Source organism: Astyanax mexicanus, chromosome 2 (assembly GCF_023375975.1).
Source record: "Astyanax mexicanus isolate ESR-SI-001 chromosome 2, AstMex3_surface, whole genome shotgun sequence".
NCBI classification, from domain to species: domain Eukaryota; kingdom Metazoa; phylum Chordata; class Actinopteri; order Characiformes; family Acestrorhamphidae; genus Astyanax; species Astyanax mexicanus.
Genome location: NC_064409.1, coordinates 60,827,722 through 60,854,075, shown reverse-complemented (window position 1 = coordinate 60,854,075; position 26,354 = coordinate 60,827,722). Strand labels below are relative to the sequence as shown.

Below are 26,354 nucleotides of genomic sequence, written 5' to 3'. Positions count from 1 at the left end.
AGTAGTAGTAATAGTAGTAAAAGTAGTAGTAATAGTAGTAGTAGTAATAGTAGTAAAAGTAGTAGTAGTAATAGTAAAAGTAGTAATAGTAGTAATAGTAGTAATAGTAGTAATAGTAGTAGTAATAGTAGTAATAGTAATAGTAGTAAAAGTAGTAGTAGTAATAGTAGTAATAGTAGTAATAGTAGTAGTAGTAGTAGTAATAGTAGTAATAGTAGTAGTAGTAGTAGTAATAGTAGTAGTAATAGTAGTAGTAATAGTAGTAGTAGTAGTAATAGTAGTAATAGTAGTAATAGTAGTAATAGTAGTAGTAATAGTAGTAATAGTAGTAAAAGTAGTAGTAGTAATAGTAGTAATAGTAGTAGTAGTAGTAATAGTAGTAGTAGTAGTAGTAGTAGTAGTAGTAGTAGTAGTATTTCCAGACAAATAAGCTGCGTCCAAGGACAGGTTACAATTACATCAGTAGTTCACAGTAACAATTCAAGTATTTAAAAAATAAAAGACTATATCGTCACTGTCCTATGAAAAACACTTATCTCCATTTTTGTCGATTTGCTATATGTAGTTTACTTCATAATGCGGACAGACAAAGTGTCCCTTACACTGTGCCAAACTTGTTGGATGAATGGACCAATAAAAATTCTTCAAAATTACCTGAAATAAACTCTTTTTACATTGACCTCCACTGAAAGTTTACAAGGCTTTTGCTCTCTCCTTTAAAGTTTTGGAGATAAGTGTTTTTCATTGGACAGCGGCGATATTGTCTCTGTCCAATTGTGTGTTACAATTATGTAGTAAACTGAAAATCGACAAAAAAGTAGATACTGGTTTTTCATTGGACACCAACATAATACATATACATACACTAAAACAAAAAAAATGGCCTTCCTTACATTAATAATAAAACACAATTATTAATTAAAATATAGTAGTGTCATTTTGTTATTTTATAGTATAATGTACCATATATAATCAAACAATTAAGTATACATCTTATTAGATATTGGATTAATTACTTTGGCATTCAGTTTACATTCTGTGATGACAGATATACATGTCCTTATAATTAAGTCCCCATATATTCATGTCATGCAATGACAAAAAAAAAAAAAGAAAGAATGCATAACACAACAATATCAATTAAAAGTTTAGCATCCACACTTTTCTTCTACTTGTTTTAATGAGCTCTGAGTGAGAAACAATCAACAGTAAATGATAGCATGTTTTTAGTATCGCCGGAAATAACAACAGCTTCTGAATGTTCAATTGTTTGTAATGAAATTGTTTTCTTCACAGACTGGAACATTTGGGTTTGAGAATTAGCCATCAGCATTTTGTGCCCACATAAAACTTTTGTGCTATTTGACACTCTGGACATTTGTCATGTTTTTTTCCAGTTTCCAGTTTGTTTCCATTTTAAAGATGACTTCAGAGGTTTTCTGGCTCAAATTAAAGCAGCACTTAAAAACAGAAGAACAACAACAAAAGATCTTGTACAATGTGAACACTTTACTAAAGGGCAGCATTTATTATTCCAAAAATCATCTACTCTCACTTTACTTACAGAGAGGTAAAAATGACAGCAGCTTTTATAGTAACTCTTCAGGAACAAGCCTTTAGAAATGTTTACTGTCACTGTCACACAAAAACCCTATATCTTTATTTTGGCTATTTTTTGGCTTACTGACTCAGGCTATGTTCAGACTGCAGGCAATTTGTGTTTGTTTCTGAAATCAGAACTGTTGTGATGATTGTCTGTAATGTTATTTGTGTGTGCATGTGATCAGATCATATTTGTGTGTCCAGTGATGTGGTAACCAAACATGTGGTAACAAGGTCAGCATCAGTGGCTAACCTTGGCGATCTTATTGGACCCATGCATTTCTGTCACTCTGAATTTGATGAGGGTGTTGTGTGTCAAGTTGTGAGTGATGCAACAAACATGTCAGAGCATCTAGACGCATCTGTAAGAATTTACTTCAAACTGCATTTCAAACTTCCTTCAAATGCTGTTTGGATCCGATGTTTCAACAGTTGGATTCCATCTGGTTTCTGGCTGTCCACATCATCATAAATCAATCTGAATCTAAACATGGGAAAAATCAAATTTGGATTGACAGTCTGAACACAGCCATAATAAGAATTGTGCAGTTATTCTTCAAATTATATTAGAATTTCATACATTTTCAAAAGGACCAATAGAAATTCTCCAAAATTAGTTTTTTTGAAGTGGTAAAAAGCTAGTGTAGAAAGTTTCACGATCACGATCACAGGACACTGCAAACGGCACTACACAGAAGCCAGCCACCTGAATGTTGATTTCACCTGTTACACTCACTATATATACTCCCTCACTTCATTTATACCCCGCTGAGCATTCAGGACTTTTCCTCGTACAAAGCATTTTCCCTTTGCCTATTTTAGCTTTTTGCATGCACTCTAATATTGCCTGGCTGTGTATGACCTTTGATTCTCGAATCTGGTATGTTTACTCCCTCTTGCTGCTGTTTATCAGAGTAGAGCTTTCCCGTTTTTGACTACTCTCTGTGCCCAACCCTTCTTTAATAGTTCTTAAGTCCTGTCCAGCCATGACACATTTCATAGTACAGAATATTTATCAAGATATTATGACACACAGACACAGTGCATCAGTACAAGAGGTGTGTAATATGGCCCTAAAATAATCTCAACATATTTTCACAAAATATCAGCAACATAAATAGAAAATAGAGTCCTTCCAATACAAAATACCACTATTATTACAATGTATTTGTTTTTTATATCGTTTCAAAAATGATAAAGATATCATGGAGTAAAATATGATATGCCGCACCCCTAACCAGTAGTGTCAGATGACTGAAAACCTAAGATTCTGAAAACTCAGAGAAGAAAAACATTTTAATGTGTTTTAAGACATTCAATTAAATAACAATAAATAAGCTCTTTGCAATGAAATGTGATCAGCTGGTCAGTGTTCTTTAAACACTGATGATTTCTGTGATATGCTCAGAAAAATACATGTATATTGTGCATAAAAATAACACAATATATTCCTATAGCCTGGCAAAGTGGTACCATTTTTGCTTCACTGTAAATATACAGACATACACGAATGTAACAGTGACACGTGTGCCAATACTGTACATACACACATCTCAACACAAACTTCCAGCAGCTTCTTCTTTTCACACTTCTTTTTCTTTACATCGAGTGATGTCAGTCAGTATTGCTGTCAGAGATAATCCATACACAATCTGACAAGATGTCTAAAATATGTAAATCCCAATACATTCCTGGTTATTGGAACACGTCAGCTCCAGGCATACATGCATCTACAGTGCAGTCATACATATTTATGCTCTCACATGACTGCTTTATTATTTAATAAATAGACAACAGTACGCTAGCAATACACAAGTTATAGTTATTGCTAAATATTGGGTTGACTTTGGCAGCTTTTCCACTGAAGCAGACACTGCTGTAAGGTTTGACCCTTGGGGGTCTGAGGTCATCTCGCCATATGCCAAAATACAGCAGCCTGGAGCTCTGTGCTGGAGGTACTGCCACCATTCAGTCCCATAGGAAACTCACATTAGAGTTAAATATACAGTACATTAGCACTGAATATTAACCCATTATTCTCTATGACCTTTATTATACCTGAAGGATTATTAGGAGGTTAAAATGAAGACCTCTAAAGGGTTCCTGGCTTGAATGTACAGTTCTAGGACAAATACTTAATAATTTGGCCAAAACTTAACACAATTAAACACAATTTTCACTATTACATAAATTAAATAGCTTAAAGTCTGTATTATCTTGTTTCTGAACTGAAAGCAGAGGCATTTCTGATTGAAGAAAGGACAACATTTGTGTTTAATGATACCAGTATGCTGAAACTACCATCCCTGCTAAGCCACATATATTTATTTAAAAAACTGGGGTGTCGGGTCACTTTTCGCGGGGGTTCTTCCGACCACGTCACGCGTCTTTACGTACTTGCATCACACGTACAGCCTTTAAAAAAGGATCTGGCTCAGTTTTACTAAATACGAGCTGCTGGTGAAGTAATGGAGACTTCAGAAGAGGAAACTCAAAGAGGAGACCTCAATATCACATTCACTCATAGTAAAAGAAAAGAAAAGAAGGAGTGAAGTCACGCTAAAACCAGGATTAATATCGGATTGTATCGGACTCTCTCTCTCTCTCTCTCTCTCTCTGACTGAACATAACCTGGAATCGGATTCATCCGCTCGGAAAGGAGACCGCATCACACCCGCCCAGTTTAAAATGATTCTTCCACACGCTCTGTGCAATTACCCATTCTCACCAGAGAGGGCCCTAAATCTCCAAATCCCAAACTTGTAGACACCAGTAAGTTTGTGCCTATTAGAAGAAAAGCCATTACAAAACTACAGTTTTAAAATATCGCTCGAAGACCGATCATTTTGAATATCCCAGCTGTAAAAATGCTTCAATAACAGTGACTAAAATTTTTATACACGTTTTTTTCATATTTGAGTACAAATTGTTTACTGCATCTATCACTGAATGACTTTCATTTCAGGGGGATAAGTGCACTAATCTCTGCAGACAAACCAAGAAAGCTCAATATTGTTTGGTTTAAATTATTATATATTTTATTTAGTCATTTTTTACCATTTTTGAAACACATATTTTTGTTTTTCAAGTATTCTAGATTCTTTGGTGACTTAGATCTTCTGTGATAAACTGGCGCATGTATTGGCTTAGAGAGTATTCCAGATAGGCTGTGCCCACTCCGACCATGACCAGAAAGAAATGTATAAGAATATGGATGGATGGATGGATGGATGGATGGATGGATGAATAAAGGCAGGTATGGCCTGAAGGTTAGAGTAGTAGACTTGGTCCTAGATAGTGGGGGTACAGCGATCATGAAGGATTAGCACTTTCTCCTCCTTTAACATTTAGACTCCCTGAGCACTGAGGTGGCTGCTCACGGCTCCAGGTGTGTGTTTTACTGCTGAATTCATTAGTGTGAATGTATGTGTTTACAGCAGTGGATGGGTTGAATGCAGAGATTAAATTTTGTGGTACTGCTGGGTGCAATGGCTGCAGTGTTATTCTAATTACTAATTCATTATGTTTCTTAAACTACAGAATAAAGGTTCTTCGGGTTCTTTAAACATGGCTTGTTTACAAAAATGTATAGTTCAGTATAGGGTATTCGGTTTTTTATATATTTTTTAGAGCAAGAACAAAAGCAAACATAACTCAGCATTGCAAGAAAGTATACAACACTTTCTGTCTATGATATTTTTTTCCCTATGTATAAGGTGTCCATTATGAAGTGGTCCTTATCTTCTGCATCTCCCCAGAGAATCATTCTTTTCACTGTTTTCTTAGATTTTTAAGAGTGTACTGATTTAATATAATACAATTATTCTGTCAAAAAAAAAAAAATACATGTACTTAATCTTTGAACTGATGAAAATAATGCATTAAATGGGAAACTAATGTATGTCAGCCCAAAAGCAGGGAAGCAGTGGGTAGCAGTTGTGGTAATGATGGTGGGGTGGGGGTTGTGCCTTGGGTTCAGTTTTAGAGCAAACGAGAAAAAATAGACAGTAGCAGCAGGATCCTCCTCAGCTGTTCTCTGTTTCTTTCAGTCTAAGCTATTTCAATTATTCCTCTGACTCTTCATGCGAACACATAGTACAAGTATAGTGAGAGTGTAAGATGGGGTGAAAGTGTACGTGTGAAGGCTGTGTGTATCAGCGTCAGAGTTCGAGAAAGCTCCAAGAATGCTGCATGAAGAAAGTGATGGACAATACCAGCAGAGAAATCAAGTTATTATGCAGTTAAATATTAGGCTGAAAATAATAATTAATTCTATAATGAATTGATTGATTATTGTTTAGTTATTTGATTATCCCAATGTTTTTTTGCTTCTGTCATTTCTTCCAATTCATCCTTGTCATGGACACTGGCCCCTACATGTCCAGGAGTGTATTGCAAATTGTCATTTAGATTGTGTGCATCATAGGATACATAATGTTCTTTATTATTATTATTATTATTATTATTATTATTATTATTATTATTATTATTATTATTATTATTATTATTATTAAATAAATAAACAATGTGTGGACAATTGCATTTCCCCCATAAATAGAATTCTGAATGAGATACTTAATGTACTAGTAAACAGCTTAATTGAATTAATCTTTGCACAGAATAAACAAACATTGAGCTTTTTTATAAGCAAACAATGTTTTGACAAATTTCATTCTTTTAATTAATCATATAACAATAAAGCATAACATTATGAACACCTCCTTTTATTTTTATTTTTGTTCACCTTCACTGAACATACGTATAGGGGCATTATTGTAGTTCTACCATTACAGACTCTAGTGTTTCGGTTTCATTGCATTCTTTATTATCCTCCTTTAACATCCAGGCACATGGTGATGGTGTGTTAGTGTGTGTTGTGTTGGTATGAGTGGTTCAGACACAGACAGAGTGCTGCTGGAGTTCTGAGCTTACTGTAAAACGTGGCTTAGTACTGGTAATGAATGTACCTTGATTGTAAAGTGCTACCCATAAAGTAAAGTGTTTTTATTTTTTAATTAATAATATTTCTTCTCTGTGTCATAAAGGTCACATCAATTTTGATTGCTGCAAATTGGATATGTAGAGTATTACATATTGAAAAAAAAAAAAAAAGATTGAGTGTGTTCTCTGTTCACACTACCACACAGATAATACAGATTCATACCTCTCAAGTCTCCCGTTTTGGGCGGGAAACCTTTTTTGAACGTTTTTTTAACCCTCGTTCCTGCCGTATTAGTATTTTCCCGTAAATTTCCCATATTTTATTATTATAAAAAAAACTATTCCTGTGCCTCTCCAAACTGAAATGTCATACATACTATGTACATATGTATTATATCATACATACTCCTTCTGACTGCAAAAAAAAAATAGAAAATACCATTGATCACAACAAAATTACATTAAAATAAAAATACTATACATTTATATATAAAAAATAATAATAATAATAATAATAATAATAATAATAATAATAATAATAATAATAATAATAATAATAATAATAATATTAATAACTACATATTATTTCGCAATACTATGATACTGAACCTCGGCTGGGCGGGAGGGACAGCTTTTTAAAATCCAAAACTTGACAGGTATCTACAGATAATATGTGTGACATATGATAAAAAGGTTGGATTTGGGCCAATTTCACTTTTTGTGTTAACTTTTTGTGGGTTTGTAATGTTTTATTTAATCTTTTCACTAAACCTCTTTTTCTTTTCTTTTTTTTTGCCATTTTTGGCCAAATAAATCTGGTTGCCAAATATTTAGTGCATCCCTAAATGTAATTTTTTTTTATTATTTTTTTATCGCATCTGCAGATAACCTGTAGAGGACTGTCAGAATAAACTGTGACTAGATAAAGTTATGTAACGGAGAGATGTGTGTGTGTGTGTGTGTGTCTGTGTGCGTAAACGGCGATGACAGTCCCTCATTTTTGTGAGCATTGCGGAGCTGCACAGGCTGGCTGCGTTAGACTGATCCAGTTATTATTCGAGCCTGAGAGCTTTCTGTACGGGCCCTTTTGTGAGAGGAAATTACATTAATGAACTCAGATAAGAACAATCAGCTCCAGCTGCACTTTCTCTGCTTTCTCAAATAACCTATTATTCTTCCTGGTCCCATCATTAACGTTCTCTCTCTCTGTCTCTCTCTCTCTGTCCCCACTCCTTCTCTCTCTCCGTCTCTTTCTCGATCTGAACTCAACCTCCATTAAACAGGTGCTTCGGTACGTGAGGAGCAGGTGAGCAGCAGCGTGTCACCTTTTCTGCAGCCTATTTTAACCTTTCAAATTAGCAGGTAGAATTAATATAGCGACCCAGCGCCATATCACATAAAACAGATGCCTCCCAGGTGCGGCTGAGGAGGGGAGCCACAGCTTACACTGCGGCGGTGTGCTCTGCAGCACGCACACACACACACACCACACACACACACATAGAGACGTGCACCATTTCCTCTACAGCAGAGCCAAGTTCATCCACAAGGCTGTTGAGCAGCCACTGATCTCCTTCTGCGAGACGTATAATGAAGGACGGAGGACAGAAAAAAAAGCAGAGGATGGAGGGGTTAAGGCCTTAAACAAGCCCGTTACAGTGGCTGACAACATTCTGGGAGTGACTCATGCTCCACGCCAAATTCAGGTCATTTGCTTTTAGCCGAGTTCGAGAAATCACAGGGCACCCACATTCCTGAGTCATTAAATCAGGCCTAATTTGGGCTTTATTGGTTTCATGGCCTGACAACTGCTGCTGCTGCTGCTGCTGCTACGATGCTGCTGCTGCTGCTGAGATGCTACTGCAGAGGAGATGGCTACACACACACACACACACACGCACACGCACACGCCTCTGCATTGTGTGTTTGTGTGTGTGTTCTTGTTGACAGAATCTGCCAGCTGGCTGATATTTAAGATTTGAAAGAGTGAAGCTGCATCCACATCATCAGTAAAGGGATTCTGAGTCTACTCAGCTCATGGATGGAGGTAGAGAGATAGAGCAGAGATGATTTGGTCGAGCCACAGTAAATAAAACAATGTAAATTTTTGGAACTGTTAGAGTTGATTGAGTTCAGAAATCAATATTTGGTGGAATAACCCTGTTTTTTTATCACAGTTTTCATGCATCTTGGCATGTTCTCCTCCACCAGTCTTACACACTGCTTTTGGATACCTTTATGCCACTCCTGGTGCAAAAAGTCAAGCAGTTCAGCTTGGTTTGATGGCTTGTGATCATCCATCTTTCTCTTGATTATATTCCAAAGGTTTTCAATTTGGTAAAATCAAAGAAACTCATAATTTTTAATTGGTCTGTTTTTTTTTTTTTTGTTTTTTTTTCAGAGTATGGAACCGACATGGAACCCGTCGACAAAACTTTTTTTGGGACCAGTTGGGCTACTGATACAGAGTCCATATGGAGTGCTCTCTATGGAAGGGCTAGACTAGCATGTGCATTCTTTGATATAACACACTTGGAAATCAATGCATTATTTTCTCAAATCATCATTGGATAACCTAACTTAATGTGAATTAAGGAAAGCTAACAGATCCCCACATTGGCTAAGTGATGGGGAGAGCAAGGGCCATTCTATCCACCAGAGAGTCCTCTTTGACATCCAACCACAGCTGCCTATGGCATTAACAAAGACTGAACTCACAATGATAATGAGATTCATGTCAGTAAACACCATTCACTATATATTTAATCATGTAATACTTTTTCATCAAGTGGCAGATTGAAAAAAATGATTTCTTTAAGACACAGAATCCAATTCCAGCATCTCCAACCATCCCTCCTGTCTCGTTATGGCTGTTGCCAGTTTCGATCACAGAATGTTTCTGCTCTCTTCTGCCATCTGGACCAGTTGGGCCCCAATGGAGCAATCTTCATGTGCATCCAAGCCTCTGCTGATGTGCCAAAAGGTTCACCTGCAAGCCTTGTTCATCCTCTACTACATGGATGTTCATTCCCGGTCCTGGAGATCTACCACCCTGGAGATTTTATATCTATCATACCTCTATCATATCTCACCCTGAAGGCCTTAATCACCTGGATCCGGTATGAGGAGGTGAAATTTTCAGGGTGGTAGGTCTTTAGGACCAGGAATGTGAACCCCTGCTCTACTGATTAGACTAATAGTCTAGGCTGGGCATCACACAGATTTTTAGAGAACAAAACATTAGCTGCATTCCAAAGCCTGCAAAAGCTGCAGCCAGTATGGTCTGCAATTCTCGGCCACTGTGACATAGATGTTACTGTTATGTACACAGAAATGCATTCAACATTCTGAGCAATAAGGAGGATGCAACTGATGTATCCTTCACATTTCTCAGTTTTCTACAGTTCACTCATAATTAATTCACATAATTAGAAATATAATCAGATATTATTCTCTAGTGTTACTCCTTGTCCTTCAATTATTAATCTGCATCAATTTCTACTCATTGATTACTCTGAATAGTCTTTGTTATTTATTATTATATACTATTGACCTATTGACTTATTCACTACTCTATAAGACTTGAATGTTTCATGTCTATCCATGTTCCATTCTATCCTTGTTCGACCAGAAGAGGATAAGTTTCCCTCATAAATATTGTTTTCTCTCAATGTTTATTCTTCCTCTTGCTCTGGGTGAGTTATATCCTTGTGACTGTTGCCCATGGCTAGCTTACCAGTGGGCCAGACCTGAAACTCTGCAAAGCTGCTTTCTGACAACAGCAGTTGTAAAAACTGCTATACAAATAAATCCTAAACATAAACTTCCCAAAGGCCAAAACACACCAAGTCAACAAACACCAGCAAACATCTGCACAGCCAAATATTGGGCTGGCCTATCAAACCAGTGTGTGATTGTTGTAAATGGTACAAACATTCAGATTATCGTGTAATGTCTATCTACAGTTAAACTGCATTATAATGGTTTCCCCCTTTGAAGCTGTTCCAAAACCTTTTCTATTTACATTGTTCCAGAACTGTTCGTTTACATGGTTCTGAAATCTTTTCCTTATGTATGCGGTTCTAGAATATTTTCTTTATTTACACTATTCTACAGTCTTTTCAGAATTAAGACTTTTCTAAAATATTCCCCCTCTTACGCTGCTCTAAAATCCCTTTTCCCCACTATTCTAATGTATTTTCCCCATTTAGACTGTTCTTGAGTCTCTTCCCTAATTCGGCAGTTCTAGAATATTTTCCACCATTCACATTGTTCTAGATTATTTACAATTTTTTGATTGTTCCAGAATCTTTCGCCCATTTACACAGTTCTAAAATATGTTCCTTATGTACGTGGTCCTAGAATCTAGGTTCTAGAATCTTTTTCAAACTTGACACTGTTCTAGAATATTTTTAGAATGATTCTAATATCTTTTCCCATTTACACAGTTCTAGATTTTTTCCCCCATTGGACTGTTCTAGAAACTCTTGCCCATTTAGACAGTTATAGAATTTCTCCCCATTCACATTATTCTAGATTATTGTAACTTCATACACTGTTCCAGAATCTTTCTCCTATTTACACAATTCTAGAATATGTTCCTTATGTATGTGGTTTGAGAATATGTTCCTCATTCACACTGTTCTAGAATCTTTTTAAAATCAATTCTGTTTTAGAATATATTTAGAATTGAATGTATTGTTCTACACTATTCCCCATCTCACATTGTTCTAGAATCCTTTTTTACCCATTCACCCTGTTCTTACATATTTTCCCTAGAATCTCTTCCCCATTTAAACAGTTCTAGAATGTGTTACTTCAACAAAAGCATTCTGAATTGTTTTTTATATATATATTTGATTTTAAAACAACAATCAAATATTTGTTTGTTTGTTTTTTCCTGCACACTTTTCTGGAATGCTTTCCACTTTACTGTGTTCTAGAACTCTTTTTTTCAATTACATTGGTTTAGAATTGTTTCCACTTCTTAGTGTTCTAGAATATTATCTCTGTTAACACTGATTTAGAACGTTCTGTGTTCTAGAATGGTTTCTTCCATTGACACTGATTTGGAAGGTTCTCCATTAAAGACTATTCGAGGGTGTTCTACCTCTGCATGCTGTTCTTAAAATGTTCTCCAATTTACTGTGTTCAAGTTTTTTTTGTCAGTTCAGATTGTTTTAGACTACTGCATGCCATTCACTCTGATTCAGAATGTTTTAAAATCTACTTGAACGACTTTAATGGAAAGGAGAGACAGTTACTTCAACAAAATCATTTTAAACTATTATATATTTAAATATCTTTGATTTCAAACAATAAATCATGAATCAGGTGTTTCCAGATATTTCAGTCCATATAGTCAGTGTATGAGATATGGGTGGAGATATGAGAACGTGTCAGGAAAGGAAAGATGTTCAGTGTAGGGCAGGTGTGCAACATCTGAGACAGATTGCGAGTTCCTGCAGAGACTGGCATACATCACGCTAAACGCAGATCATAGAAGGAGTTTAAGGGGAAGAGAGATGGGGGAGTTAGAGCAGGTGATCTGGTCCCGCATCAGTTCACGAGTGGTAAAGAGGTCAAATTCAGAGAAGCGTCCATCAGGGTAATCCGAATGGGCGATTTATGATGTCGGGGCAGAGTATTCGGAGAGATTGATGGCGCGAGGCAGAGTGCTGATTGATTAGGGCATTGACAGGGGGAATGTGCTGTGCTCATCCTGCAGAAAGAGCTGCCAATGGGAGAGCTCTCCAGAGCAACGCTCCAACGTTCAGACATTTGGGTCGGCGCGAGAGATTAATGAGAGGTCAGTGTGAGTGCGCAAGAGGGAAAGAGAGAGAAAGGCAGAGAGAGCTATTGAATATGATTGTGTGTGATTATGTGTAGGAGGTGTGTGTGATTATCGTTCATTTGTGTGTGGGGTTGCGGGTGGTGTGAGCAGCGTTGTTGCCACCATGTGAGTCTGTGGGTACGGAAGTGGACGGAGTAATGGCGAGCTGCCCCTCTGGGCTCGGTCAATCAAGACAAATCACTCACGTAATCAAACAAATCACAAATGCAAATACTAGCAGCACTCATACTGCTCAACTGCACTGAATAGGCAATGATCAGCAGTACTGTGTGTTCTTACAAAGGAAACTGCAGCATTTTCACCTATACTCTCAATTAAAGTTCAGCGTGGCATAACTTTGAACACCCACTAAATGAATACAGGGTTCAATGACACTTTAAGTGAGTAATCCAGCTCAGAAAAACAGTAGGCATTCAAGCAGCTAACACACTCTGCGCCTGCCAAGACTGATTGTTTGCCTACTCTCAATATGAGTAAATTAAAGTTCTGGAGAAGTTCTTTGCTTCATGCTATGGTTTTAGATGCTTATGGTATATTCTTAACAATTAATTTATTCTGGAGTCTCCTAAACAAAACTGAAAGATTACATTTCATGAATGAATGCACTGTTCTGGAAGGTTCTGTTCATTGACATTTTTCTGAAATGGTTCTTTCTGCCCAATCTGTTCTAGAGTGCTCTCTACTTCACAGTGTTCTAGAACATTTTCTTTGTTCTGACTGTACTAGAATGCTTTCTCTCATTTGTCGGCTAACAGTTTTCTAGACTGTTTCTCTATTCACGATGTTCTAGAATAGTTTCTGTTTGCACATGGTTCTGGAATGTTTCCTCTGTTTACATCCTACCCTAAAAGCTCTGTTCTATTAATACTGTTTTGAAATGTTTTCTCCATACACACTGTTCTGGAATGCTCTCCACTTCATTATGTTCTAGAATGATTTTTTTTTTTCAGTTTCATTGGTTTAGAATTGTATTCACGTCTTATTGTTCTAGAATGTTTTCTCTGTTCACAAGGATTTAGAACATTCTCTATTTACACTGTTCTGGAGAGTTCTCAATTTCCTTAAGGTCTAGAATGCTTCCTTCCATTGACACTGATTTGAAAGGTTCTCCATTAACACTGTTCAAGAGTGTGCTACCTGTGCATGCTGGTCTTAAAACGTTTTTCAATTTACTGTGTTCTAGAAGTTTTTTTTTTACTGTTCAGATTGTTCTAGAAAGCTGTATGCCATTCACTCTGATTCAGAATGTTTTTTATTGTATAATATTTAGCAGATTTAAAAATTAAATTCTGTTCTAGAATAATGCTCTTTCCATTTACTGTTCACTGTCCCTTTTAAATGGCCCTTTAATGTTTTTACCATTCATACAACTCTAGGATTCTCTGGTAACACTACTGTATATAACAGTACTGTTATATAAAAAAATATCTGAAGATTATTATTTTTTTGATTAGTTAATTAGAACCCCTGTTTTTAAACATGCTTTACCTCCCCTGCCCAAGTCTGCACACCTGTGAATGTCATCTGTGTGTAACGTGACATAAGCAAATAGCACATAGCAAATTGAAATAATGACCCACATTTTGACCTTAACCCTTAACCCTCCTCCCCTATTGCTTTTCTGTCCTGTACAAAATGTCCTGTTTCTGTACAAATTAACAAAATATTCGACACTAAAATATGGAGCCTAAATTTATATCGCCGATTATATCGACTACCGATAATCATTGCAACCCTTCCATTCATGCTGTTTTGTTATACTCTCTGTATCCACACTGTTCTGAATTGTCCTCCACTTTTGCACTGCAGCAGAATGTTCTCTTTATTTCACACTGTTCTAAAATGTTCTCCACCACCAAACTCAAACCTGGTTAAGCACTCCAAAGAACTCGTTCTGGCACCTTTAGATTCAGACAGTGCAGTGTTTCAGTCTGATAGTCACCAACGCGCCTGCTTTGCACATAATCCTCCCTGCATGCGGTTGTAACTCCAGTCTGAAGAAAGAAATCCTCCATGTTCTGCCGCAGAAGGTGTAGATAATAGTGGAGAGGAAAGTAGATAACATGGATCTCCTTCCCTGTTTAATTTCCCCCTTCACGCTGAATCAAATCCCCTGGGAAAATGTATACCCTGAGGAGATGAAAAATTGATGGGCGGGTTCCATTATTGATAGAAGTCTACAGCAGTTTAAGGGATGAATTCTCATGCTTGCTTAAGCTGGGTTTTACATAGGCTAATCTGCCTTTTTAAAAGGGGGAGCATTCACTCTGCTACAAAAGACGGAAGTCGTGGTCTTTCTGTTGAACCCTAAGACTATCTGAGGAAATGCCGGGTGGCAGAGAGTATATTAGCGTGGACCTCTCTCCATGAATGATAGATGTACACTATAGAGAGAGAGAGAGAGAGAGAGAGAGAGAGAGAGAGTACAATTCCACCCGTATTTCATATTTCCCCCCATACTGCATATGGTCTTGTGTATATATACGTGCTATATACACAGACATGTCAGTCATCATTGGTTAACAAACAGCATGCAAGCTGATCATGTGGTGTTACCATTAGATAAAGTTCACACCTGTATACCTTCTGTTACAGAAGTGTTATCTTCTGAGTGAGGCTGAACACTTGCCAGCATGCTCATGGCAAGATACACATTATAAAAGGCATTACCACCCACTGTGTACAGTGCAGTGGCCCGTAATGATTGTGACCTCCATTTTCTGGCTGGATTTGTCCATACAAACACACAAGTGACTCATGAGACATGGAAAAAGTACTGTAATTGGAAAAGACCCATTTTCAATATATAAGTCATATTCAAGAGGGGTTCCTCAAATGAGAGGAACCAAATAGTTATTTCAATATAAAATGAAGGAATTATTAAATTAATATACACTTCCTGTATATAGTAAGGACACCAGGCACCTAACAATCATATTATGATCACAATTGTTTTTACACTCAGTGCTCACCAATACACACCAGCACTCATGTAAGTCAGTGGAAAACAATGGCAGCCAATCACACACAGCATACTCTCAACCAGAAACAACCATCCAGGACAGAGTGCTAATATATATCTAGGCATACAGATATGGACTGATTGACTTGAACCCAAGATTCCAGTGCTGGGAGGCAAACGTTCTGACCACCAAGTTTTTTTGAATGCTTCTAAAAGCTTTTTTTTAAGCACACCAAACACCAGAGAAAATTGAAATTTTGACAAGTGTTCTTTGGCGTGTTGATATTAAAATGGTATCATGTAAAACCGGGGTCGGCAATTAAATTTGGCCGTGGGCCAGATATTTTTCAAGCTATTATGTGGCAGGCCACAAAAAATATATATATATGTTTTGAAAAATGAAGTGTAATGAGACTAGTATCTCTCCAGCCCAGAGGGTTGTTAAACCCAATTGCAAAACAGTTGAATTCAAAGCAGGTAAACCCAAAAAGAAAGGCAACACTACCACTGCCCCGGCTACTAAATTGGGACAGGGCTGGGGGAAAAAAAGCCCTTATAAGGAGATGGGGAGCCCAAGATTGGGCTCAAATGTTGGTTCAAATAGCCTCAAACAGCCTATTGCCAACCCCTGATATAAAACGTTGATGATAGCAAATATATGAAAAAATGGTAAAAGTTTTCTCTAGAAACTTATTTTCTTCTCCAGTGTTAAATCAGGCTTAGCCAGGCTTACCTCAACTCTATGGTGAAACTATGCCTCAGGTATCCATTTCATGCAATGCCTTTCTGTTAGGAAGCTCTTAGATGCTTCAAACACATCTTTAGAACAGAGTATTTCACATCAAACCGCTCGGATTGACTTTGTTGTCAATGAGGTAATTATGCAGAAATTTAAAAAAACTCCATCATAGTCAAGTCAAGGGCAGCTGGCACTTTCAAGCTACTTAAGTTGTGATATGACATCAAACGGTACACAGGATGGAACAATACTCGTTTTCAGAGAATACGGCTTTACAAACAGCCTTTTGAGCCTTTTGTATGGAAGAACTTGACACTGCATGGCCAATGGGCTTGATTTTTTAACCAGGTCCCTGTTGGTGCTCATGTTGCACCTGCTCTGCTGCTACAGTCGACTGTGTGCAAACAACCCAACAGACTCTGGGGAGACCACTATTGTCATACCGGAATAATGAAATTAACAAGCACAAGAGTGGGAGAGAATTTCCAAGGAATCCAACAAATCAATGAATGGATGCTACTCATGTCTCAACCAATCACATCCACTTATACACACCTTTTCTGCTGCTGCTTTCAGATGCTGTTGTGATTTTGTTTACCCTCCTTGCCCACTGCTTCCTGTTTGGTGTCATCAACTGTCTAGGGGGTTAGCTCTGTTGCAAACCGGAACTGACGAATGGGATTTTTTACTAAAAATTTTAACTTTTCTGTAACTGTTATCTGACATTGAGGTTTCTTATTGCACACTTTATTCGTGAGTCTTACTGGTAGATATTCATTTTATAAGGCCACTATCAGTTCTCAAATCTAAGGAATTCACTACGAATGCCAATGAACACAATGTCACCATATCCAAATCCAGCACACTGGCGCACTCCACAGCTGGAGGTAATCCAGATGTTCTGAACAGCTAAGGAGACTGAAGGAAAGTGGAGCGGCGCAGGAAAAGTTTGGGGAGATACAGAGGGCAAATAATGGAGTGCCTCTGTGCAGATATGAATCACTCTGCATCATTCACCAACAAACAAATGTCATCTTTCCGATCAGCCCCGCAGATTCATCACGCCGGAGCTCCTGACAGGGGAAGAACATAAAATGAGCAGTCTAATTCATCTCCCCAAGGCAACGCCACTCAATCACCCTGCTGCTCTTTTTCACATTGTGTGGGGAAAGAAGAAGAATAACTGGCTCACCTTAGGGAATAGGAGCCATGCGTTTTCAGGTGCAGGAGAGACACTAGATATATTAATGAACACAATGCTGCTTCTGTCTTTCATTGAACATGATTTGATTTGCTAATATGTTCTGTATCTATCTGTAATATCAGCTGAGAAGTAGTGTGGTGATTTTTTTATATGACTAGTTATGTGTACCATATTATATCATACAGAATTTTTTGACACAATAAAAAGTGGTGTAACAAAAGCGATTACTTCATACAAATTAGGGATTTGGGATTTAGGAATGGGTGATGTGGCTACAATGTAATATCACAATATTATCGATAGCAATTATATTGTCAAACATTTTTTTTTTCTTTTAAATATACTACTGAAACAAAATAAATGCTAGAGTTTTATTTAGTTGAGCATTTCTTCCTGTTTTGCAATCAACAGTAACTAACCAAGACTGATTATTTAAGTTATATAACACACACGTCTTGTCATATTTCATTGTACAAGATAATATTGTCCATTTTTATATGATAAATAAAATCTATGTCATATCATTGTAATGTTGGTATTCTGTCTTGGTAAACATTCTAAACATTATTACGTCATTTTTATGTTTCATTATTTATTTTAACTCATCATTATTATTGTATACAAAGTCTAAACAGTCTTGCTGAGTCACTGTTGTTAACAAAATACACTCTAAAAAACAGAGGTATGATATGAGTACTTTTTTGTACTCAAAGTTACACTCTTCATAATTGTACCCTCAAAGGTACAATATTGGTCTTTACAGGGTCAGATTTGTTCCCTCTGAAGTACAAAGTAATTTCTAACAGCAATAAGTACAAATTTGTACCATTTAACCTGCAGCCAAAGGGAACATTCAGTATTCTGTACCACTGTACTAATAAACAATATGTATTTTAATTGCACATTTTTTATTTGAAAGCCAGACAATTTTGGATCATCAAGTTTTTGAGCCATATTTAGTTGATGATAATGTTTATAATCTTGATAATCTTTACTGGCACAAAAAAACATGGGTACAAAAAAGGACTTTTACTGAAAGGTACTTTTTTGTACCTCAATATAAGGTACAGCCCCAGCGACAAGCTTTGTACTCTTTTAAGTACAAATCTGTACTTACTTTTCTTAGTGTGTAGTGTAAAAGAGAGAAACAGATTTAGTTTTTCATTTCTAATTAATGTTTAAAGCTATTATACTACATATATATTTGTAATATTTATTTTATTTAAATAAATTAAATATGTTTCAGTGTTTTGTCATAGTGGCAAGAATATTATTATAAAATGAAACATGAAATATTGTGATATTATTTTAGGGCTAAATCTTCACCCCTACACACAGCAACAATATAAACACCCTCTATAACAATAACTATAACTATAACATAACTAACTGAATAAATACAGTAAATACATAAGTATGGTCAGGTTCTAGTGTGCTACAGTATGTCTTACCATCTTACTATCCTACTCCTGCAACTCTTCGGCACAAACTCTACATATAACAGGACCTGTTTGTATATCATCCATACACAGCTTAACAGGTGATCCCTGATTGTGCTCTTTACGCTATTAGAAATTATATATTTTTTTTATTTATTGTATGATCACAATAACCGAGGGATCCAAATCTACTCTACACGCATGACCCGTGTACCTGAAAAACCTCTAAAGGAAGGAGTGCTTGAACTGACACAGCCTTCTAAGCCTCAGATTGGGCATTACGCCAACAGGAAGCTCTCACAAAGGGATGGCAGTGTGTGGGTGGGTGTGCTTTGGCTGCCTGGAGAAGACAAAATGGAGTATTTCCACTGGACTGATGGAAGTAGTTCACTCACCACACATAAGACTGGCTGTAATTAACTCGCCTCAGCCTTCATGGAAACCTAAAATTACCATTTCTAATTTACTACGTGACCTCAAAAAGAGGAATATAATATAACTTCTGCGAATTAGGTTTGACAGGGACCTGCCCAGCCACTAAAACAGCGTGGAGAACCACCGCACTAATGTGAGAGCTTTCTGGAAGATTTATTTTCTTCCACTAGGTCAAGGATGAGCAAACCCAATTACTTAATACAAATACCCGGTATGTATTTCAAGTCTCTCTGTGAAAAGCTGCAGTCGCCATAAGAAAACTGAGGCACACAGCAAAGAAAAGAGGACTGCCAAAATCAATAGATAGATAGATAGATAGATAGATAGATAGATAGATAGATAGATAGATAGATAGATAGATAGATAGATAGATAGATAGATAGATAGATAGATAGAGATCAAACTGTACTACCCATGTGCAGCAACAGAGGGAGCTCTTCACACTGCAGACTGAAATCACATGACAAAACTGGAGGTAGAGCGAGGTAGAATAAAGAAGAATGAGGTAGAGTAAGGTAGAGGTCTACAATGAATGCTTACACCAAACTACTTCTATATTTAGCGTGTTTTACATCCATATCAGCATTTTTTCTTCATATTATACATCCCATGGATGGATAGATAGATAGAAAATTCTATCAGGAAGAATCAGAGTAAAACATTGCTAGAAAGATCCATTACATGGTGCTTCTATCAGCAATAAAGGTTCAGTATATGGTGCAATCAGCCAACAACTAACCTACAAAGCAAAAGCTGAATTACATTGATAACCTGATTGACGTGGTGTGCCTATATGCATGTACATATATGTGTATGTACATACCCATATACACAAACACTCAAAATTCCCTCTTTTCTATCTATTTTTGTGTCTAACAAAGGTCAAACTGTGCAATATGGTGAGATACAAATGAGGTGTATTTCCACATTGTTCAGCTTATTAGCATACACCTACATGCTGTAATTAAACATGATTCATGCAACAACATCCTAAATGCTGTTTGAATGAAATGAATGAAAACAAAAACAAAGCAGACACTGCCACTTACAATTGCAAATCAGTCCCTGTCATTAGCACAGATGTTTCCATTATAATTAAAGGTTTTATGATTTATTCAAAAATTGTCTTTGTGTGTAGCCTTAATATAGTCAATCTATCAGCCAGTAAATACACTGGACATGCCAAAGTCATGGGGCAGCAGAATGTGGTATGAATCGCTCATGAAGTGTTACTCAATAATTACAGGGAATGTGTGGTTTGGGAATGCTCACACCTGTTTATGTATGAAAGTTGTGAGGTAATATATTGTGAGTAAAGTTGAATACCAGGCAGGAATACCAATTGGCCACCATGACTGGAAAAAAGACATGGCAAATGGCATAGGTCATGAGACACAATAGTACACGTGGCATGTCAGTATATTAAACCAATATCTGCCATTGCTTTTGCAGTTTGTGCTGTGCATATTAGTGCTGTGAAGCCAATGAAAGTAAAATATGCTGGAAAAATACAAACTTGTATTATTTCATACTAGTATACCAGCATAATCTCCCCAGTGCAAAGCTAAACTGGCAAACTTTGTTCACCAAGTATTCCATCTTAGCTAATTACAACACTTGGTGGGAAGAGAAAATATAAATTGCTTACATTCTCAGTGATTTACTCATTTCATTACACTAATTAGTTAATTGTGAGACACTGAAAATATAGGCAATCCTGCTTGATTTTGTAACTGGATGAAAGCACACTCTATCGATTGGAGCTTGGCAGAGATTTCAGCACCACAGGGTTTGGACAGCTCCTGAAGTGGGGCCTTGAAATCTCTGGATTAAAAAAAAACGACAACTTCAACGCACTACAGCATACCGAAACTAGTATCTTATCACATATTTGTGAAACATTCATGTCAAAAGATAATCAGAGCAACAGTTCAATGTTTACTGGGCCTAATGCGTGTTTGTGTGAATTTGTGTATACCGATTTTAGATTGCTCAGCTAAGAATGAGTGCCTTTTTGCATACATTTAGTATATACTACTCTATAATCTCAGCCATTCAGGCGAACAAAACGCAACAGTCTGCATCTCTTTCAAAGCCATATTGGCAGAGTATCTGAACGCCTAGGCGTGTGATTAACAGTCATTAAGTGCAAAGTCCCATTACACTGAACTGGTGTGGGAGAAAGGAAATGTAAGTGGATGGGAAGCCCGTGTAAGAATGCGTGGCAGGTTTGTAATGTGTGAAAAAGGCATTTATTTGATGAGGAATTCGACTGAAAGCTTAAAAAGCTAAACATATACATTGCATCTCTCTCTCGCTCTCTCTCTCCCTCTCTCTTTCTATCTCTCTCTTTGAATGTTTGAACTAGAGAGAGAGAAAGAGAGAGAGAGAGAGAGAGAGAGAGAGAGAAAGCACTTGAAATAAAATAATGAAATAATGTGACTTCAGGTGGTCGCAGCGCAGTACACGATACACTCACTCTTGCGCTTCTAATAGACTGTGTCTACCTCAACAAACCAAACCCCAAGAACCACAGCAAAAAATAAATAAATAAATAAAATGAAATAAAAAATACAATTTGTATTTTTTTTTTGACATTGCAACGTGACGCACAGGACGCCTGTAAAAATAAGTGACTGGCCCACTAAAGCAGAGAACAAAAAATACCTCGAAAAAAGAAAAATTACTTACTTTATCGTCCTTTCCAGAAGCTTGAATAATCGGCGCAGTATAGTTCAAACCGGAGCGAAAGCCCGAGAGCGCCGCGCACCTCCACGCCGCCTACCGCAGCGCAACTCCATCCGCGAACCGGCGAACCTTGCGCAATTCTGCACGCTCTTCTGCACGAACTTCTTCGCGCACAGTTCCCCCTCGACGTGTACGTACGTCGTTAACAAATTTCTTCTGGTCTTGCTCCTGCCTTGAGTCTGGCGATGGCCAGCAAAAGCTACATAGATCCTCCAGCCCGGCTCAGGCACAGCTCGAATCGGCTCGGCTCGTTTAGTTGCTTGTATCCATCATTGTGTTCAATCTCAAACTCTCAAATATTACTCTCTCCATAAACCCAAATAGAGATACCCCCAGATAGATGTAGGTAGACGCCGACGCTGCGGTGCGGTCTCCTGTCGTGTCAAACGGACACGGACATCACTCTGGCCATATTTACCATCCGAAGCACATTCTTTTCCTGCATGGCATGGAGTCAAATGAATGCGCTCCCCCCTCTGCTTTGGTGTCCCATTCTTGCTTGAGCCTAAATCGATTATAGACTATAGATTATATTTTTATATATATATATGATATGTATATATATATATATTTTTTTTTTTTCAAACACAGTAGGCAGTCTCCTCAATCTCCTTTAGCATATGCTTCCTTCTTTCTCACTGCCGTATCTCCATGGGGCATATATATATTTATATTTTTTTGTATATATTCACTGGAACCACCAAAAAGCGGATAGCACAGTAGCACTGGGGGTTTTTGGGTTTTCTTATTCCTTCCTCAGGGTTTATAGGTTGCAACTCAACTTACTTTCTTTTCTTTTTCTCCCTTCCCCCTTCTTTCTTTCTCTTTCTTTTTTTTCTTGCTTTCTTTCCTCTTCGCCCCCTATATACGCGCAGGATCTGATTAGGTTTCTACTCACAGCCCAGTGCGGATCATCTCAACACGCTTAGATTTCCAGATTTTCAGATTTAAATGTCATCGTGATGTCCTTAGGAATGCCTGGTCGGGTTCGTGTGCGCTTCAAGAACGTCGATGATGATGATGGAAAGGAAAAATATGCATGTGTTTTTTTTTGTTCCCTTGAACAAATCAATCACTTAATGAAAGCTTTCCGTGCAAATTCCAAGTAACCGAAGGGAATCAGACGAAGCAAGATCCGAGCATCCCGTAGAAAAAAAAAAAAAACACAAAATCATCCCACCACATTCATCCCCGAGGTTCCCTTTGCCAAAACAGCTCAGATGCACTCACACGTCGTCCTCTTTTCGGCTTCTTATCCAGCGGTAAGAGAGCACAACAGGAGGGAAAAAGTCATGCTGTAGCTGTATAGTTCCGTCAGAAATGGATGTGGATGTGAACTCGTGTGCTGCTGGTGTGGAGGTGAGACGTAACGTTACATCCATCAGGGAGCGTTCCGCCGCTCATGTCGGACGACTGACTCTGCTGATGCTGATGCTGCTGATGCTGCTTTGCCCTTAGAGGATCAGCACCGTCCAGCGCGCTCTGGCGCAGCGCGTCCACCGCTGGCCCACAGCTGGATCTGCCTCGAGCATCCACGCACTCATGATGATGATGATGATGATGCAGCTCTGATCAGCTTCTTCTTCATTCCACCACCATGTGCTGTGCGGGAGGAGGGATGAAGCGATGTCGGAGAACGCTATCCAGAGATGCAAAAAAAAAAATAAAAAAAAATAAAAGCTACAGGTTTTAAAACGATCCCAGTATAATAGTAGAACACACACACTCACAAAATAATTGTGAAAATTATTTTGTGACGATTGACGAGAAATTGCGTGGGATAAAAAAATCTCTGGACGTTTGCAGAACTGGACTGGCGCCCCGACCGAACCCGAACGTGTCCACTTGCTCGCCTCCCTCCCGCCGCTCAGACGTATGATGAGGATGAGGATCTCTACTCTGCGCAACGTGACTCCTCGCAAGAACCCGCCTCCACCCCCCTCCCACCGTCACGGACTCTCAGGGAACGCGAAGGCTCGCGCGATCAGTCCGACAACAGTCTCTGATGTGTTGGTGCGCGCGTGTGTTGTCCCGAGTTGTTGGGCTTCTTCTTCTTTTCTCTTTTTTCTATCTTCTTATATAACGATTCTCTCAGAAATAGGTAAAACATATAATTGTCCACTGACCTCCCATCAGACTGCCACTGATTGGTCAATGAGGATGACCCCTCAACAGTCAGGAGCGCACCTGACCGCGCGGAGACATGTGGAAATGTGAACGAGTGTTTTGCGGTGCCGGTGCTTCGGAGAGAGAGAGAGAGAGAGAGAGAGAGAGAGAGAGAGAGAGAGAGAGAGAGAGAGCGAGAGAGAGCTTGTCCGCAGCCTTCTTGTCTATTGCAAAAGGGACACGACTGCCATCTACTGACTCCCTTGAGCCCATCTTGACATCCTCAACCCACGACCACCACCTGAACTGCTTATACCTGTTCAGACTGACAAGTGGAATCCGATTCAAGCCGTGGAATCATTTATTCGAAACAGACAAACCCTTCATCCGCCTATCATATAGTCATAATCATACCATTTTATCTTTACTTATTTTATTTAGGCATTTTAAAAGACTGAGGTCTTCATTCAGAGTGGCTTAAAAATGCTTCAAGGTGCTACACATGGTTCTTGACGCAGTAAGATATTATTGGTTCAGTTTTTAAAAAAATCTTTAAACATGTTAAAAAAAAAACAAGATTGTAACACATTCTTCATCCTTACTAATCTTCATTAAAATCACAGAAACACTATTTTTTTTTCAAGTGGCTAGGCTACAACCCAAAGATGATACGTTTATGCTGAAATCACTGATATCACTGAAATTGCTGAAAACGGTCCCAAAGCCTTATTCTGCATATAGATTTAAAATGTTTAAACTTGACATTTATGGCATTTAGAAGACTCTTATTCAGAGTGGCTTATACAGTAAATGTGCTTTATTGTCCAATCTAAAAAAATAAATAAAATTAAATATAAAAAAAATAAAAGTAATAATTGCTATAGCTAGACCCAATAAACAAAATTAAGGTTCTACAAAGGCTTTTTTAAGCAATACCATAGAAGGACCACTTTGGCTTTCCATGTACAGCTCTGGAAAAAAAAGAGACCACTTCAGTTTCTGAAACAGTTTTTTCTGATTTTGCTATTTATAGGTATATTTTTGAGTAAAGTGAACATTGTTGTTTTATTCTATAAACTAGTGCATTTAGTTTAGAGTTCTTGAATGAGATGGGTCTTCATTCTTGTTATTATATACATTGATATGCCAAAGGTCATGGGACATTCAGATGTAATTTTGCTTGTCTGTTGACAAGGACAATTTTAACCAGAGGCTGCCGGTCACAGTCATTACCACCCACTGCACTGTTTACCATGGAAATTAAATTCACACCTCCAAAATGGAATGTGCATGTTATTACATTATTATTAATAACTTCTTAAAACCTTGCCATTAACCCTAATACAGAAACTGTTGTGTATTATTTGGTAACTCTTTGGCTTAGTGTTCCACTTTAGGTTCTATTAAAAGTTTTTTTTAATGATGATACCTGAAGTGTGGACTTCAGTTAATTCAGTGCCTTGTTATAAACAGGATGTATTCTATTGTTTTGTTTTGATTTTATTATTTCTATTTTTCCCCCATTTTCTCCACAATTGCCGATGCCTATGCAGCAGTACCGAGTAGCATCACAGCGTGTTTGGAGGAAAGCGACTCGACTCCAATACATCAGCTCACAGACAGGCGCCTTATGCTACAGACATCATCCTTTGAAGTGATGAGGGGAAAGAGCATCATCTACCCACCCAAAGAGAAAGAGCAAGGCCAATTGTGCTCTCTCAGGGCTCCGGCAGCCGATGGCAAGCTACATGAACAGGATTCGAACTGGCGATTTTATGATCATAGTGGCAGCATTTAGCGCACTGAACCACCATCATTTTTAAAAATAAATTCACAAATGTAAGGTAGCTTGATTTCTAACCTATAGTCAAAAGATTTCTTTTTTAATTTTTGTATTTTTGTATTAGATCACTTGGCTGTTGGAAAGATCAGAAGCAAACATGCTGCATGAAAATTACACACGTTGGGGTGGTGTTTGTGCTTGAATGCTTCCGAGGTGCATTATCATTCTTTAAGCAAGTGCACTTGTCAGCATTGCATCATATCCACCCACGCTGCTGGCATCTCATCACTTATGTGCCTGAGCAGCTGTCCACCTGCCCATCATAGATAGGCTGCATCAGCTTAATACTGAAGAGAAGAAGCTCCTCTCATGCTGTCTGATTGGCTTGTTCTGATTGTCTGACATTAAAGAGCAGGTTTGCATGCTTAAAAGCTCTGTGGGGTATTTCAGAAAAAAATACATAATATTTATAAATAAACTCATTAATTTAAGTGAATGTAAGATAAGGTTTGTGTAATAGAAAAATAGACGTTGGGCTACA

General features: G+C 37.8%; 1 protein-coding gene across 1 annotated transcript in view; it reads right to left on the bottom strand.

Annotated features, from left to right (window-relative positions):
* lrrc4ca (leucine rich repeat containing 4C, genome duplicate a) overlaps positions 1–24,129 on the bottom strand; it is a 149,985-nt gene extending 125,856 nt beyond the window's left edge. The window contains exon 1 of the mRNA XM_049475217.1: positions 21,868–24,129. The gene's annotated coding sequence lies outside the window, so the exon portion shown is untranslated. The remainder of the gene's footprint in view (positions 1–21,867) is intronic.
* Between the last annotated feature and the right edge of the window lie 2,225 nt (positions 24,130–26,354).